Source organism: Prionailurus bengalensis, chromosome B4 (assembly GCF_016509475.1).
Source record: "Prionailurus bengalensis isolate Pbe53 chromosome B4, Fcat_Pben_1.1_paternal_pri, whole genome shotgun sequence".
Taxonomy (NCBI): Eukaryota; Metazoa; Chordata; class Mammalia; order Carnivora; family Felidae; genus Prionailurus; species Prionailurus bengalensis.
Genome location: NC_057358.1, coordinates 46,350,650 through 46,365,663, shown reverse-complemented (window position 1 = coordinate 46,365,663; position 15,014 = coordinate 46,350,650). Strand labels below are relative to the sequence as shown.

Below are 15,014 nucleotides of genomic sequence, written 5' to 3'. Positions count from 1 at the left end.
GTTAAGTGTCCGACTTCGGCTCAGGGCATGATCTCACAGTTCATGAGTTTGAGTCCCGTGTCGGGCTCTGTGCTGACAGCTTGGAGCCTGGAGCCTGCTTCGGATTCTGTGTCTCCTTCTCTCTCTGTTCCTCCCCCGTGTGCACTCTCTTTCTCTCTCTCAAAAATAAATAAAGATTAAAAAAAAAACAAAAAAACTTAAGAGGGTCTAAGCACTGAAGATTATGGCACTCCTCCCCCATATTTAACTCTAACTAAAAACAAGACTAAACTGCACACTTACATGTACTGAAATGTCCTAAGTGTATGAGTTGTTTATCTGCCTTTGGGGACTCTAGCACTCACTCATCCCTTTAAATGTGCTGGAAGCGGTACATTTTTGGTTCAGCTTGTCTCTGCCTATAAAAAACCTTTCTGGGATTTTGACAGGTATTATGTTGAATCTCGGGAGAACTGACATATTTATTATATCCAATTATTATTCCCATCCATGAATATCATGTGTTACTCCAATTAATTAGGCCTTCTCTAATTTCATCAGCATTTTATATTTTCTGGCATACAGATCCCATACATGGTTTGTTAGATTTATACCCCAATGTTTCCTATTCTTTGGAACAATCATAAGCGGTAGTTTTTAATTTGCTTCCACATGTTTGTTGTTAGCATCTACAGAAGCTCTTTTAGTAGAACAAGGAGAAATGTGCTCTTTCGCAAAGTAAACTTGTTCAGGGTTACCTGTTGGACTAATAACAGGCTATTTATCCTGACATTGAAGTACTTCATAACGTGCCTTTAAATCTCTTTAACTTAGCCCAATTGCTACACACCAATCTCTACTACTACTGATGGGTCTACTCATCCCTCACCTGAATACACCTTAATCCCACCACCTCCATGTCTCTGTTCGTGCCATTTCCCCTACAGAAGAGTCTTTCCACTGAGCCCTTTTAACCTAAACTAAATCTAAACTATCCTTCGAGGATGAGGTCAAAGCTCTTCAGAAGCTGCCTTCCCTAGCAGCCCCAACATACATTGCTCCTTTTTTCTGCTGGACTTAAAAAAAAATTATTTGAGAGAGAGAGAGAGAATGAGAGCATGAGCGGGGCAGAGGGAGAGAGAGAATCCTAAACAGGCTCCACGGTGAGTGCGAGACATGGGACTCGATCTCACGACCCTGGGATGATGATATGAGCAGAAATTAAGAGACAGGTGCTCAACTGACTGAGCCACCCAGGAGCCCCTCCACTGGACTCTTAACCAATATTATGTGCCCCCCCATCACTAATTTAGCTTTTAATTAGTTTTAACTTGTGCCTTGTTTTCCTGATTAGATAATATATATTGGGGAGGCCCCTATAATAGCTATCATCATGGTACCAAATACATGGAAGGCATTTGAAAAAGGGGGAGAAGTTTCAAGATGTGTCAGTTAAAGCAAAGTTGGAGCTTCAGTATGTAAATGGTATTTCATATGTTCTTGCTGAGTCTTTCAACTAGGCAAGATCGTAGGACAAGGATTCTCTCTTTTCCTTCCTTCCCCCAAACACCAACTCCTCCAACTAAGCAGATTTGAGATGCAGATCCTTTTAAACTACCCCTTCTAAGCTGTTCTAAAAAGAACAGGTCTATGGTTAGCAAATTGTTGGAAGTTTACTTCAAGAACATAGGTAATCCCACTAAAGCTGCAGTAACATCTCCTGGCCACCAGAGGACCGGGGCGCCGCGGGAGAGATTGCTTTCCCCCCCAGCAAAAGTCTTAGAGGTCAAAGGCAGAGAGGCAGAAGAACGTGGGCTCTGCATCTGTGGCCTTCAGGCTTAATTGACTGCCCCAAGTGCTCAGCGGTCTCCCATCTCCAGATAGGCTCCTTTTCCTCTTCTGAATGATGAGCTGGAGGTTCCCAGAGGCTAACCCCAATACTAACCTTAAATGATTATCAGTAGTAACAAATGCACTTTAGTTGCAGGATTTAAATACAGAAAAGCAGTACAGAGATCTTTCTAACCCACCCCAAACCTGCCTCTCAGTTTTTTGGCCAGTTAAAAAAAAAAAAAAAAGTCCCTCAGGCAGTGTCCAAATGGACATTCCACAACAAAGATGCCTTTAGGGACCAATGTCCCAAATCCAGCACATTGTAAATGGAATATTTTAGGAGCTAGATTATTCCTGCACATAAATTCTGGCTCATGGAGCAGTCCACTTGCAGTGTGCTTTTCCGTCGTTAATCACATCTTTGTTATGTGATATCCACGTGAGTACTTCTCAGTAGAAGCAGCTTCATGCTCAAATGCTCAAAGAACGCTAGAATAAAGCTCCGATTGTCCTATTCACTGATTCCAAGTCCTGGTTTGTCACCACCTCAGGTCTCCTCTAGTTTTCCAAAGAGTGTAATGTAATCTCACAGGAGAGCTATTCTGATTAATCCAAATTAAAAAAAAAAAATGCACGAAATGTGTAGCGTTAAATCAACAGGGGCTTGCACCTCTCAAGAGACAGTGAACCTCCGGTCTGATTTTAAAATGATTCGGCGCTGCCCGATGTAGAAAACACGCTAGAAAAGAATTTTATGCTGCCCACACTCATTAAAATTTGTAAACGTAAACAAGTAAACATAAACAAAGTAAAATAACGAATGTGAGGAACAGTCATGTGGGGTCTTTAAACGACAAACACGTGTAGATGGCTGAATGCCTGACAACACACTACAGTGATTTTTCTTAAAGTACCTGTAACTTCTCTTTCACAAGAGACGGCAGTGCCCTACATTTGGGATTCATCAGACTTTTGAAGGAGTGATTGTAATTCTCTCAAATCATTGTTTGCGTTTCTTCGTGCTGGTGAGGCAGCTGGAAACAGCGCAACCAGGAGGAAGAAGCTCTGGGTCTCCGGGGGTAAGTTGGGGGCGGGGGGAGGAACACGCTTAAATACCTGTTGGGGCGCAGCCCCCGGCCCGGGGTCGGGGCTGGCGGGCGCGCGGGCGCGGAAGGAGGAGGCCGCGGGGGCCGCCTCCTCGGGCAGCCCCGGCTCCTCCCAGCGGCGCCTGCGGAACCTGCCAGTGAGTCGCCGAACTCCGGAACGGAACGTGACCCGACCCCTCCCCGAGCGGCCGAAGCGAGGCGCGGAGTCGCGCTGCGGACCCGGGCGGCCGCGGGATGGGCGGGCGGGCGCGCGGCCCCGCCCGGCGCCCACCGCCCTGCCCTCGCCTGTCTCCTCCTTTCCCCGGGGCTCCGCTGAGTTCATTCACTGGGATTGGTTTCAAGTGACGCCATCTCTTTATTTTTAAACCAATGACCTCATCCGCGCTTGAAGTTTCCTGACCAGCGACTCTTTCTCTTTCCCCCCAACCCCCCACCCCACCCCCCCGCCTTTCCCCCTCTGTCTGTGTATCACTGTTTGGGGGGCTTTAATCAGTTTTTAAACGATTATTATCACTTCTCCCTCCCCCCCTCCGCTTTCCCCACGCGGCCCCCCACCTTCACCTCCCCAAGTTCTTCACCCCTTTCAACATTGTTTTTTCAAGGCTGACGGGGGGGGGGGGGTGTGGTGGTGGAAGAGAAAGAGTGAAGAAAAGTTGCAAACGTCTTCCCTCTTTCTAAGCTTCCCACCCCCACCCACCCCTCAGAGAAGGAGAAGATAATATAGTGAAAAGAAGAGGAGGAGGAGGAGAGCGCGACGGGACGGACGCGAGCGGGAGCGCAGCCGCCCTCCCGGCTCCGCGGCGGCGCCTCGCACGCCGGGCAGGCGAGGGGGGCCCGAGGGGAGACGCCGTGACAACTTTCATTTCCCCCGGAGGGAGTCGGGAGGTCGGCGGCCCCAAAAGTAAGTGGCCTCCGGCCGGCGGCGCGGACCGTGCGGGCGGGAGGGCGCGGGGCTGTGGGGGCGCCCGCCCGCGCCGGCAGCATGGACGCTCCGCGGCGCGCCCCGGCTGTGTGGGCGCCGTGCTCTAAGCCCCGCGGGCTCTGCCTCCCCGGGCGTCCGGGCCACCTTTCCGGGAGGCGGGGTGGGGGCGACCGCGGCCCCGAGCTGCACGAGCGTCTGAGCGGGGGTGTAGGCCTTGTAGGGGGCCGGGCCGGGCGGGAAGGGGGCGGGCGGCCGGGCGAGGGGTCTCGGTCCGTGCGCCCCCCGGCCGCGCCGGGGCGAGCGGGCCCGGCCGCCGGATGCCGCCGCGAGGAGCCGCCGCCGTCGCCGCGGGACGCGGTACCTTCGCGGGCGAAGCTGCTCACTTCCAGGCGCGACTGTTACACAACACGCCTGCCAAGTGGGGCCCCGGCCTGACTGTTCCCATTATCCCAAATTCGCCTTTGGTGTAAGCAGCGAGGCCACCTGGGTGGTGACGGTGCTGCGTTCTCCAACCAAACCGACCAACCAAAAACTCGGTTTTCACGCTGGGGCCCCAGTCACGGTGTTGGGGGCGCGCCCGTGACTTCTTTATTTACACTAGCCGTAAAACGTGAGAAATAAGAAAGCCCAAGGGGGCAACCGAGGGTCTGTTTATCATGTATGGCTTCAGGTAATAAAACACCAGGGAGAAAAATATTTATGCAAAACTGAAGTTTTCAGATAATGGGTTAATTTCCTAGAACAAACCAACAAAAACCCGGTAATTGAGAAAATACGAGTAGATCTGAAAATGAATGGATACTGCAAAATCCTAAAGGAGTTGATTAAATGCCAGCTGCCAAGATCCTAAAGCCCTGGGTGTTTTCAGATTTTTTTTGGAGAAAGCACACCTCTCACCAGCCTGCGATGAATAAAGTGGAGAGGAAAAACCTGTTGCATAATCCCATTTGCCGTGGGGTTTGGTGTGCCGTCCCCTTGAACCGAGGGGAAGTGAGTTAAGATGCAGGGTTTTTAAAACTCTCTGAAGTTTTTATTTACCCAGTGCTCTGGCTGCCACTTCTGCTTTAAAAGATTATAGGTAAATACTCTGCTCTTACAAGTGAACCAAACCTATCAAACCTGTTTAGAAAATGACCAGGTATGTTTCTTTTCTTTCTTTCCGGTGTGTGTATGTACGTGTGTGAGAAACTTACCATCCATGAAAGACCTTCTAACTATTTGGGGAAAGTAGGCTGTCAGAAAAATGCCTCTTTATGCCACCCATTTTGTGGGGCGGATTGAGAGTGCACTTAGGTGACAACTGTTTCCTCAAAGGATGTATACGATTTCAAATTCCATGAAGAAGAGCGCTTTTTAAAGTTAAGGTAAATTTTTAAAGGAAGAAAAGAATTCTTACCAGTTAATTTTTAATGATTTACCTTTCCTTAATTTTTAATTATTTACCTTTCCTTGAGAATCCTGTATATTGGTGGACACACAGCTTGGGAGGCCGTAGTTAATTGAGATTTGTGGAGTTCTGTATTTGGTGATGACAGCAAGCTGGAGAAATACATTGAAAAACTAGGAATTTGTGGCTTTGGGTAGGTATTTTCATCAGAATGTGACGAGAGACCGTGAAAATTTTTTTGGTTTTTGTTTTTTAAAACAAAGTTGTAGAATTCACTGAGTTTGAAGACTGTTGTGGAAGGTTGCTGTTAAAAAAAAAAAAATGGGGGGGGGGCGGTGGTTAACACTGAACATCCTATGTGAAAACTTGAACTAAGTAACACCAGCCCAAAGAGTTGGTTTTTGGGTAAGATAATGTATACTTATCAAAGTTCCACGTGGGGGAAAATTAAAAATGGTTTATTAATTCTGGTAATATGAATAGTGTATGAAGGAAAGTCGGTTCAAGCACTGTAACCCTACACTCACATGTAAAATAATTGAATAGCTATAAAGTAAAAATAGTCATGAAAAATTGAGGATTAGGGGTCTCTGTGGCCAAAAACTTAATGGCAGTAACTGTAAAGGGGGCAGAGGGAAGGTCCTGTTAACCCAGTTCTTTTCCTTTTTCTTACACATTTTAAAACTATTTGTAGAAGTGATGCTGAGATCAGGTCTGAGATAGGCGCAGAGTTTAGGCTGGGGTCAGAAGGGCCAGGGTTGATGCTGTTTTCTATAAATGCTTGTATCCGGAATTTGATTCCATAGAGGTTTTGCTATATGGGATTATATATTGATGAAACTGATTTACATAGCTGTCCAGTATTAATGTTTTCCTATTTTCAACCAGTCACAATATTCTAAATATAATTTGCTAGAACTACCATGGAGTTTATCCTAGAAACCTGACTTTTCCCAGATTATCAAAAAAAGAAAAAAAAAAGTGGAATTTTCTATCCTGTGTTACTGATTAAAAATTTCACTGAACGTACCTTTAAAATGTTTTGCATTCTCAAGGAAACACTACTTTAAATTGAAGAAGTAAATTAATATAGAGTAAGTTGATTTGGATCAGAATCCCAAGAAAAGGGAGGAAATAAATCAGGGGAAACAGAAACCAGATTTTATGATAGACTTCAACAGATTGGAAAAACTAGTTAAAAGGCTTCATAGGAAAAACCACAGTGGATGCTTGATTGGCTTTTTTAAAAATTGCACCAAAATTTAAAACCAAGACACATATCCACCATCATAAAAGAAAATATTACTAATATTGTCTTAAGCAAAAATGTAATTAAGAAAGTAAGTCTTGCCCAAAGCCACATATGATATATTCTAAAGCCAGATGTCAATTTTTTTTGATTTTCTTGTTGTGGATAATCTCATGTTTTTATACATTCCATTAGTCCAGATGATCAAGGGTTGGCTATGTAAAGGGATGAAGTTCATAAAGGTTGGTTGGCTTTAAGAGGAGGCCATTCTCAAACACTGAGAAAGGGAGTTTGAAATTTAATCAAATAAATGACTGGAGGGAAACAGAAGTGACTCAAAAAGAAGGATTTAAGGCAGATTACTAAGAACAGGTACAAAGAAATAATAAAAGCTTGCTAGGGGTATGATCGGTAAAGAAGGAGATGAGATACATCTTGGCATGAAAGAAGAAAGGCATAAAGGAAAAAACTCTTCAATACCAAGGCAACAAGAAGGAGGTAATGAAACTTCACCTCCTTAATTGGGATGAGATACCTCATTATAGGTATCACCAGAAAGTCATGAGTTTCATTACATAAAAAATTTAATCTTGGGGGAAGGGGTGGGTAAAGTAAATTATGAGCATAAGTCCTAATTAAATGAGAATTTAGAACTTGACTTGAAATTGCCAAATATAAATTTAAAGTGGAGACCCACTGCAATTTCAATTAAGTTATTAGAAAGGGAGAGATAGGTTATAAAAAGTTGAAACTATTGACTAAATTGATTTCTAGATTAACTACAGATATAAATCAATCAAAACATTTATTAATGATATACTGTTTACATATACTGAGGTGGATACCAAAAGCTGGAGACATGGATCCATGCCCTTAATAAGGGGAGGAGGATTGTAAGAATTTGTAAGGGAATTACGTACATATGAAATGATACACAGTTATCAGACAGCTGGGAAGTGCCAAATTCTTGGTGTAAGGGAGAAAGAGATTGGGGCATTGGGGGAGGTAATGGGAAGATAATCTTCATAGAGATAATAGAATTTGACCTTGGCCTTAAAGGATGGTTAACATGTGATGGAGGAAAGGAAGTGGGGGAGGTCATTCATCCATCTCTTCATCAAATTTATTTGTAGCCTCTACTATGTGCTAGACGCTGTTCTAGGAACTGGGCATACAGTGGAAAATAAGAAAAGTTTTTGTCCTTATGGGGCCTTACATTCTAGTGGGAGAAGAGTGAGGGACAGTAATAAGTAAACATTACATGGAAAATCTGATGACAAATTTTGATGTCCAATGAAGATAATAACGGGCAGGGTCAAGGAAATTATAGAGGGCTAGTTACAGTCCCACTTATTCTGTGAATAACCTGTTTTGTGTGTGATATCCTGATGAATGTTGATGATACAACTTTTTAGTATTTATTTGCAGTCCAAACCAATTTGTGTAAAAGTCTACACATTATCTTTAACCATTTTTTTTTTAAAGAAACCTACGTAACATTTTTTAGATTGAAGCATGCAGGCTTTGAGTTTTTAACTCATTAACAATTTACCTACGATTCTTTTGCTACCATTTGCCAAGAACCTCCTGCTATTGCAGTGATGTTAGTATGATTGTTTACAGCTTACCTAGGGTAATGATGTACATATTGGGCTGTATGCTTAGATTCTCCGTCAGAAGCACTATTCCTGTAGCATTCGTGCTGTAAAGCGAAGCTAAATTCCAAGGACAGGTTGTTTTCACAGTACCTTCTCGAGAACATGAAAACCAAAGTTGTACAGACAGTAGAAGTAAACTGTTCATCTTAATGATCGGATAAGAGAAATAGGGTAAAGGGTGACACCTCTGCAGGTCTTGTCCACACAGTCCAAGATTCCACTGGCTATTTTGGGCTGCGTTGTATTCTGTGTCCGTAATTACGTCTTCTTCAGTGTTTGTAAGGGAGTTAGGGGTCTTGCTGGAAATACTGTCTTAAGCTTAGGAGCTTTATACTGTTTTTCTACAAATAGGAGAAACTTGGAGTGAAATGTCAGTTCCGAAATGGAGAAGTGTGGACTCATTGTAGTTATCTGACCTTTGGGTTTTCTTTTGTTGTTGAGAAGATGTTCTTTATAGTGTCACTGAAATTTTTTTAGTGACTATTTCATGATTTTGGACACATTTATGAAGTACTTCTCAAGCCTTCCTTAAGAAATTTGTTCCTTCGTTTTCTCCATCATTTCTGTAGTTTTAAACTGAAAAAGAAATATATATATATATATATCCACATAGCTGAAATTAAGATAAAAGATTTATATTAAGCATATATTGTGTGTGCTTCTACAGTACATTCTGACGTACTTGGGATGAGCCTGTGGAAAAGAAAAGTTTTCAGCGGAGGTGGGAAATTCTTTAGCATTCCCTTGATTTCCTTCTAAACTAAATATTTAGAGAAGAATTGTAGCTCTAAATGCCAGGGGTGTGTGGTGTGTATGAGGACAGCAGAACTCAGATTTGTCTTAGTGACTGGGTGAGGAGTGGGGCAGACTGCAGTTTACAGAAAAAAGATGCACTGTAAATTGTGATGGTAAATGGCAAGGTAATTACTACTAAACCGTTTCCATTCTTCCCCTTAAAATTCATGAGGATAGGCATGTGTAGAGAGGTATATGCTACTTACTGTTTGTATTGCAGCTCCTGTCCTAAATAGTGCCTAGTAGAGTCGTCTTTGGATAAATATTTATTGAATAAATTCTCAGAACTGGTATTTTTGATCATTATGCCTCTAGCTTAGAGCATTGTTTTTTGAGCTTTGAGTTGAAACCTGCAGGGGGTTGCCTTATAGCCTTGGGCACCTGACTTGTTTGAGGAGTCTACTCACTCTAGAACCTGGACCCTGACCTCACCTCCAGCTTGCCTGATGCCAGCTGACCTCACCTCACCTTGTCCAAAGCAGTAGGGGTGGGGGTGTGGGGGGTTGTCACCTATCAACTCCTTCTTTTCCTGAGTTGCTAAGCTGTGTCCTCTTCTGGTCACTTTTCAGAACACTGAAGTGTTGCCAGTCTGGCCTATCTTATCATGGGTTTCTTTTGTTATTTTTGTTTGTTGTTTGGTTGGGGGAGAGGCATATTCCTCAGGAAGATAGTTCTTGACTTTGTTTTGTAAACTGTACGTGGTATATAAAGCATGGTATTATATTCTTTTCCTTCCTAGCTTTAGCTAAAAATCTAGGGTTCTTTTGAAAATGAACTGGTAACTGATCTTTTGATATGAACCAACTAAAAACACTGTTCTGTTTGTTTGTTTGTTTTGAGACAATCAGGAAATTAGAACATGGAGTGTGTATTAGATGATATTTAAGAATTATAACCATAAAGTTTTTATCCATGTTAATAGTATTGTGGTTATGTTTAAAAAGTCTCATCTGTTAGAGGTACATACGGAAGTTTTTATAGGCAAAATGAAATGATGTCTAATACACGTTTTTTAAAAACTTCAGGACAGGCACAAACACACACAAAAGGGAAATAAGTAAAACAATATTGGCAAGTTTTTGATAATTTTTAAGCTAGGTAATGGGTATATTGGGGTTTGTTACTGTTTTCTGTATTTTTATGTATATTTGGACATGCCCATAATAGCTAAAACATATATTGCCAATTATAACTGTAAAGGAAGTAATTTAATACAGTAAAGTTATGTGGTTGGACATTTGAACTAATTTTTGATTATCTCCATTTTGCATTTTCTATAAGTTCTTTTAGTAATGAATTTTTAGAAGAAGAATTTTGTAGAAATTTGCCTTTTAGAAGTGTTTTAAAACTCTTAACTTTGAGACCTTGTAATGATATACTTGTAGTTTATAAATTGCTTTGACGTATTTTGTCTTTTATCCTCAGAACAAGATACGAGTTATCCATTTTACAGATGAGGAAGCTAAGACCTTAGACTAAGTAATTTATCCAGATCCCAAAACAAGTAAGAAGTGGTGCTAGCCCTGGAGCCGAGATCTTCTGATTCATTTTCAGGTGCTTCTTTTTTTATATACACATTCTTGTAAGTGTTCTTTTTTGTGGTGTTATAAACCAGTGGTTTTCAAACGTTGTGGTGTCAGGACATCTTGTACGCCTTAAAAATTATTGAGGACCCCAAAGATCTTTTGTTCATGTGGACCGTATCAATAGTCAACATATTTTAAATCAAGAAATGTTTAAAATGTTTACTCATTTAAAAATAACAAACTCATTAGGAGCTCCTGGGTGGCTCAGTTGGTTAAGCGTCTGACTTCGGGCCATGATCTCATGGTTTGGTTGTTCGAGCTGCGCATCAGGCTCTCTGCTGACAGCTCAGAGCCTGGAGCCTGCTTTGGAATCTGTGTCTTCCTCTTTCTCTGTCCCTCTGCCACTCATGCTCTGTCTCTCAAAAGTAAGTAAATGTTAACAAAAAATTAAAAATGACAAACTTATTAAAGGTTAATGAAAAAGATCTTCCAAAACAAAAAGTATAGTGAAAAGTATGACATTTACATTTTTCCACTTGCTTTACTGTGTTGTTTATTTTTTTAATTTTTATTAAAAGATCTTTTTTTTTTTTAATGTTTATTTATTTTTGAGAGAGACAGAGCATGAGCAGGGGAGGGGCAGAGAGGGAGACACAGAATCTAAAACAGGCTCCAGGCTCTGAGCTGCCAGCATAGAGCCGGACACGGGGCCTGAACTCACGAACCCATGAGACCATGACCTAAGCCAAAGTCGATGCCCAACCAGTTGAGCCACCCAGGTGCCCCTACTGTGTTGTTTAATAGACAGTTGGATTTCCATAACTGCTTTTAGATTCAATCTGTTGCAGTACAGTGTTTGATTTGAATTATATGAGGAAAACCCTCAATATACAGATATATAGTTGAAAAAAGGGTGGACTATTTTAATATCTTTTCATGTGATTGTGGATATCCTTTGTCACATCAAAACTCAACAGTTGTATATTCTTTTATTCTCTCCCTCTTCTCTCTCCTTTTTTCTCCTTCTCTTCCTCTTTTTCTTTCTTTCTCTCTCTCTCTCCTCTAGTTCTCTCTCTCTTTCTCTCTCTCTCTTTCTCTCTCTCTTGCTTCTTGGGGGCAGAGAGAGAGAGAATCCCAAGCAGGCTCCACATTCAGCTTGGAGCCCAATGCGGGGCTCGAACTCAAGAACCGTGATATCATGACCTGAGCTGAAATCAAGAGTCAGACGCTTAACCAACTGAGCCACCCAGGTGTCCCAGCAAGTGGTAGATTCTTAAGTTAGTTGCAATATTGAATATGAAACCATATCAGTGAATTTTTTATACTCTAACATTAAAATTTTGTTGGTCTGTCCTTGAACTTTGGATGGATCTTTGACCTGTATGTGATTTTGAAACATCACGTGTTGGTGATTTGAAAAATAATGGTTTACTGAGTTATGCAAATCTTTCAGATGTTGACATATTTGATTACACAGTATTTAACAAATCACATTCTTTTTTTTTTTTTTTTTTTAATGTTTTTATTTATTTTTGACACAGAGACAGAGCATGATCGGGGAGGGGCAGAGAGAGGGGGAGACACAGAATCTGAAGCGGGCTCCAGGCTCTGAGCTGTCAGCACAGAGCCCAACACGGGGCTCGAACGCATGGAGTGTGAGATCATGACCTGAGCTGAAGTCGGATGCTCAACCGACTGAGACACCCAGGCGCCCCTAAATCACATTCTTTTATATGTCCATTATTCTCATCAAAAAAGTCTTTCAGTATTAGGAAGTGGTCAAGATTTTGGTCAGGTTTTCAAAAATTCTTATTTTATCTTGAAAGCTCAAATTTTATCATTGTCAACAGATAGTGTCAGTTTTTTCCTTGAAGTGTCAGGCTCACTTTATTCATGTTAGAGAAAATATCTGCCACATACCTCAGTCTGATTAGCCATTGTCTGCCACTCATTCTTTTAAGCAAAAATGGTATTCTATGAAAAAATCATGGTTTAGCTCCCAACTCAAACAATTGCATAAATGCTTTTCCTTAAGGCAGCTGTTGTACTAGGTATGCAGCAGAAGTGTTTCTTGTATACTTACCATTTCGTCACACAATATTATAAAGACAAAGTTCTCAGGAGTCAGATGCAACAAAAATAATAACTCTGACTGTTTTGGCAAGGACATTGTGAAGTGAAACCGACTTTTTAAAAAAATGATTGATGTAGTGAAGGATATAATTATTACTCGTATAGTTCTGTACTTCTGCCTTGATTTATGCTAAAGCACCAGCAGTTTTGCCCACCTTTGCTTTTGTACCATTAGAGCGGATATCAACATGGTTTTTTCAAGATAAATCATGAGACTCAAAACATTATTTAATACTTGGAGTAATTCAACAGCATTTATGTTCGTTGCCAACCATTCACATGAAAGAAGACCTTCTTCGATGATTAGTTGGCATGGATACTAGAAAGTGAAAACAAAACAGTCCACCCACATCTACGGATCTGTCCACTTACAAAGCATAAGTACCGTCCTTAAGGCAAGATATTAACTTGTAATTCGTTTGCAACAAAATCTTTAATTTGATGAGATACTGCATCATTTTTTTAAGTGGCACTGCTGTGATTTCTTTTACTAGTTTTTCATCCAACATTCATCAGTGTTAACCATACCAACCAGTGCAATATGGTTATTTACTTTGTATAATGCTTCGGTGGTCTTTTTATTTCTTAAAACATTTTTTTATGTTTATTTTTGAGAGACATAGATCATGAGCAGGCGAAGGACAGAGAGAGAGGGAGACGCAGAATCTGAAGCAGTCTCCAGACTCTGAGCTGTCAGCACAGAGCCCAACTGTGGGCTCAAACCCACGAACTGTGAGATCGTGACCTGAGCCAAAGTCAGATGCTTAACTGACTGAGCCACCCAGGTGGCCCAGTTTTTTTATTTCTAACATGAAAAATCTTTTGGTTTTAAAGAGCTCACCATGTCAATGACTAAAACATTTAATTTCTTTAAACACGAGATGAATTCATTGGGCGATAATGAAGTTGTGGAGATGATAGCAGATATTAGCAGAAATTGCTATTGCTGAGAGCATAGAAGTACTAAGAACACACTCAGTTAATTTCTGAAAATGTACATGTTTATGCCTTAAACTTTCTACCTTAGAAAAGTAAAAAAACATAAGAATCTGTTAGTTGGCAGCATGATACACTATCATCACACACCACATATCCTCTGGATTCACTGTTGTACACTCATGAGAGAATGAGAGCAAAAAAGGCAGATTACATCTTTGTATTACTAAAAATAATTTTGCCATTGTGGATCCCCCAGAAGGGTCCCAAGGGCCTCCCACCCAAGAGTCTCTGGATCACCCTTTTAAAATGCTGATATAGGGGCGCCTGGGTGACTCGGTTAAGTGTCCAACTCTTGATTTTGGTTCATGATCTCATGGTTCATGAGATTGAGCCCCACGTGGGACTCTGTGCTGACAGCGTGGAGTCTGTTTGGGATTCTCTCCGTCTGTGCCCCTCCCCTACTCATTTTTGATGTCTCTTAAAAATTAATTAATTTAAAAAATGCTGATATAAACTAGCACCATGTCCTATCATATTTTTAGAGGAGTCTAACGTAGACATCTATAGCAATTAAGTAATGTTTCCGTCTTGACTGATTAATTTGTCAGGAAGAAGGGAGTATGCTATTGTGTGGGATGAGCCATGTGACCCAGAGACCATAATGGGTGGAAGGTCATAGAACATCAGAAAGTGGTTGGTAAAGGGTAGACGGAAGGGAGGAGTCGGTAAAAGCATTCTACAACTTAACAAAAAATGAGCATTTGTTCTCCTGTTTTTCTTTTTGTAAACTAGAAAAGCTATTAGCCCATATGTACATACATATATAAATATACGTTCATACTCATTTATGTCTGGGCTCGAACTCAGCAGTACTTGGTCATTTTTTGGGGTGGGGGGAGCAGAGAAGAGACAGTATCATAATTAAGAGGATGGGTGCTCATCACAGTCATTTGTTCTTCCAACTAGGGAGGCTGTTGACCTTTCTTTCCTGAGGAAGCTGAGGGATGACAGAAGACAAGTGAGGTTAGAAAGAAATTCTGAAAGAAGAGTGAGTGGCATAGCCATTGCCGATCATGGGAATAGCTGTAGGCAGAACTGGGCTGTGGACGGAAGTGGAGAGATAAGCACTGGAGAGCAGAGAGGACTGGGGGTGAACTGGGTTCTCCCATGTTCCGGACACTGGAAGAAGTACAGAGATGGGTGCAACAGGAGTCTTGGAGCTGAACGTATATTTGAGAGAGTTCTATCAAAATACAGTTAAAATAACTATTTTAAATAACTGCACTGGATAGTCTGCAATTTTTTACGTCTTACCAACATTTAGATTTAATTATTATAACCCATGTATTTAATTACAGTAGGAGAAAATAACAATGCCACGAGTTTGGTGCAATGCTGGTAAGTCTCTAAGCTTTGGTTATGGCATCAGTATATGAAAATAGTGGCCGGGGCAGGTTTGGAACTGAAAATTCAAGAGGGAAATTTGA

General features: G+C 41.5%; 1 protein-coding gene across 7 annotated transcripts in view; it reads left to right on the top strand.

The window, feature by feature from the left end:
* Nucleotides 1-1,147: 1,147 nt before the first annotated feature.
* The window catches only part of DUSP16 (dual specificity phosphatase 16), a 91,634-nt gene continuing 77,767 nt past the window's right edge, over nt 1,148-15,014 (top strand). For 2 of the 7 annotated variants that reach the window (XM_043563261.1, XM_043563256.1), the window contains exons 1-3: nt 1,148-2,891; nt 3,623-3,819; nt 10,355-10,483. The gene's annotated coding sequence lies outside the window, so the exon portion shown is untranslated. Of the gene's footprint in view, nt 2,892-3,149; nt 3,824-4,178; nt 5,205-5,243; nt 5,421-10,354; nt 10,484-15,014 lie in introns of those variants that run through there. The other 5 variants (XM_043563257.1, XM_043563259.1, XM_043563255.1 and 2 more) reach the window with 5 other exon arrangements.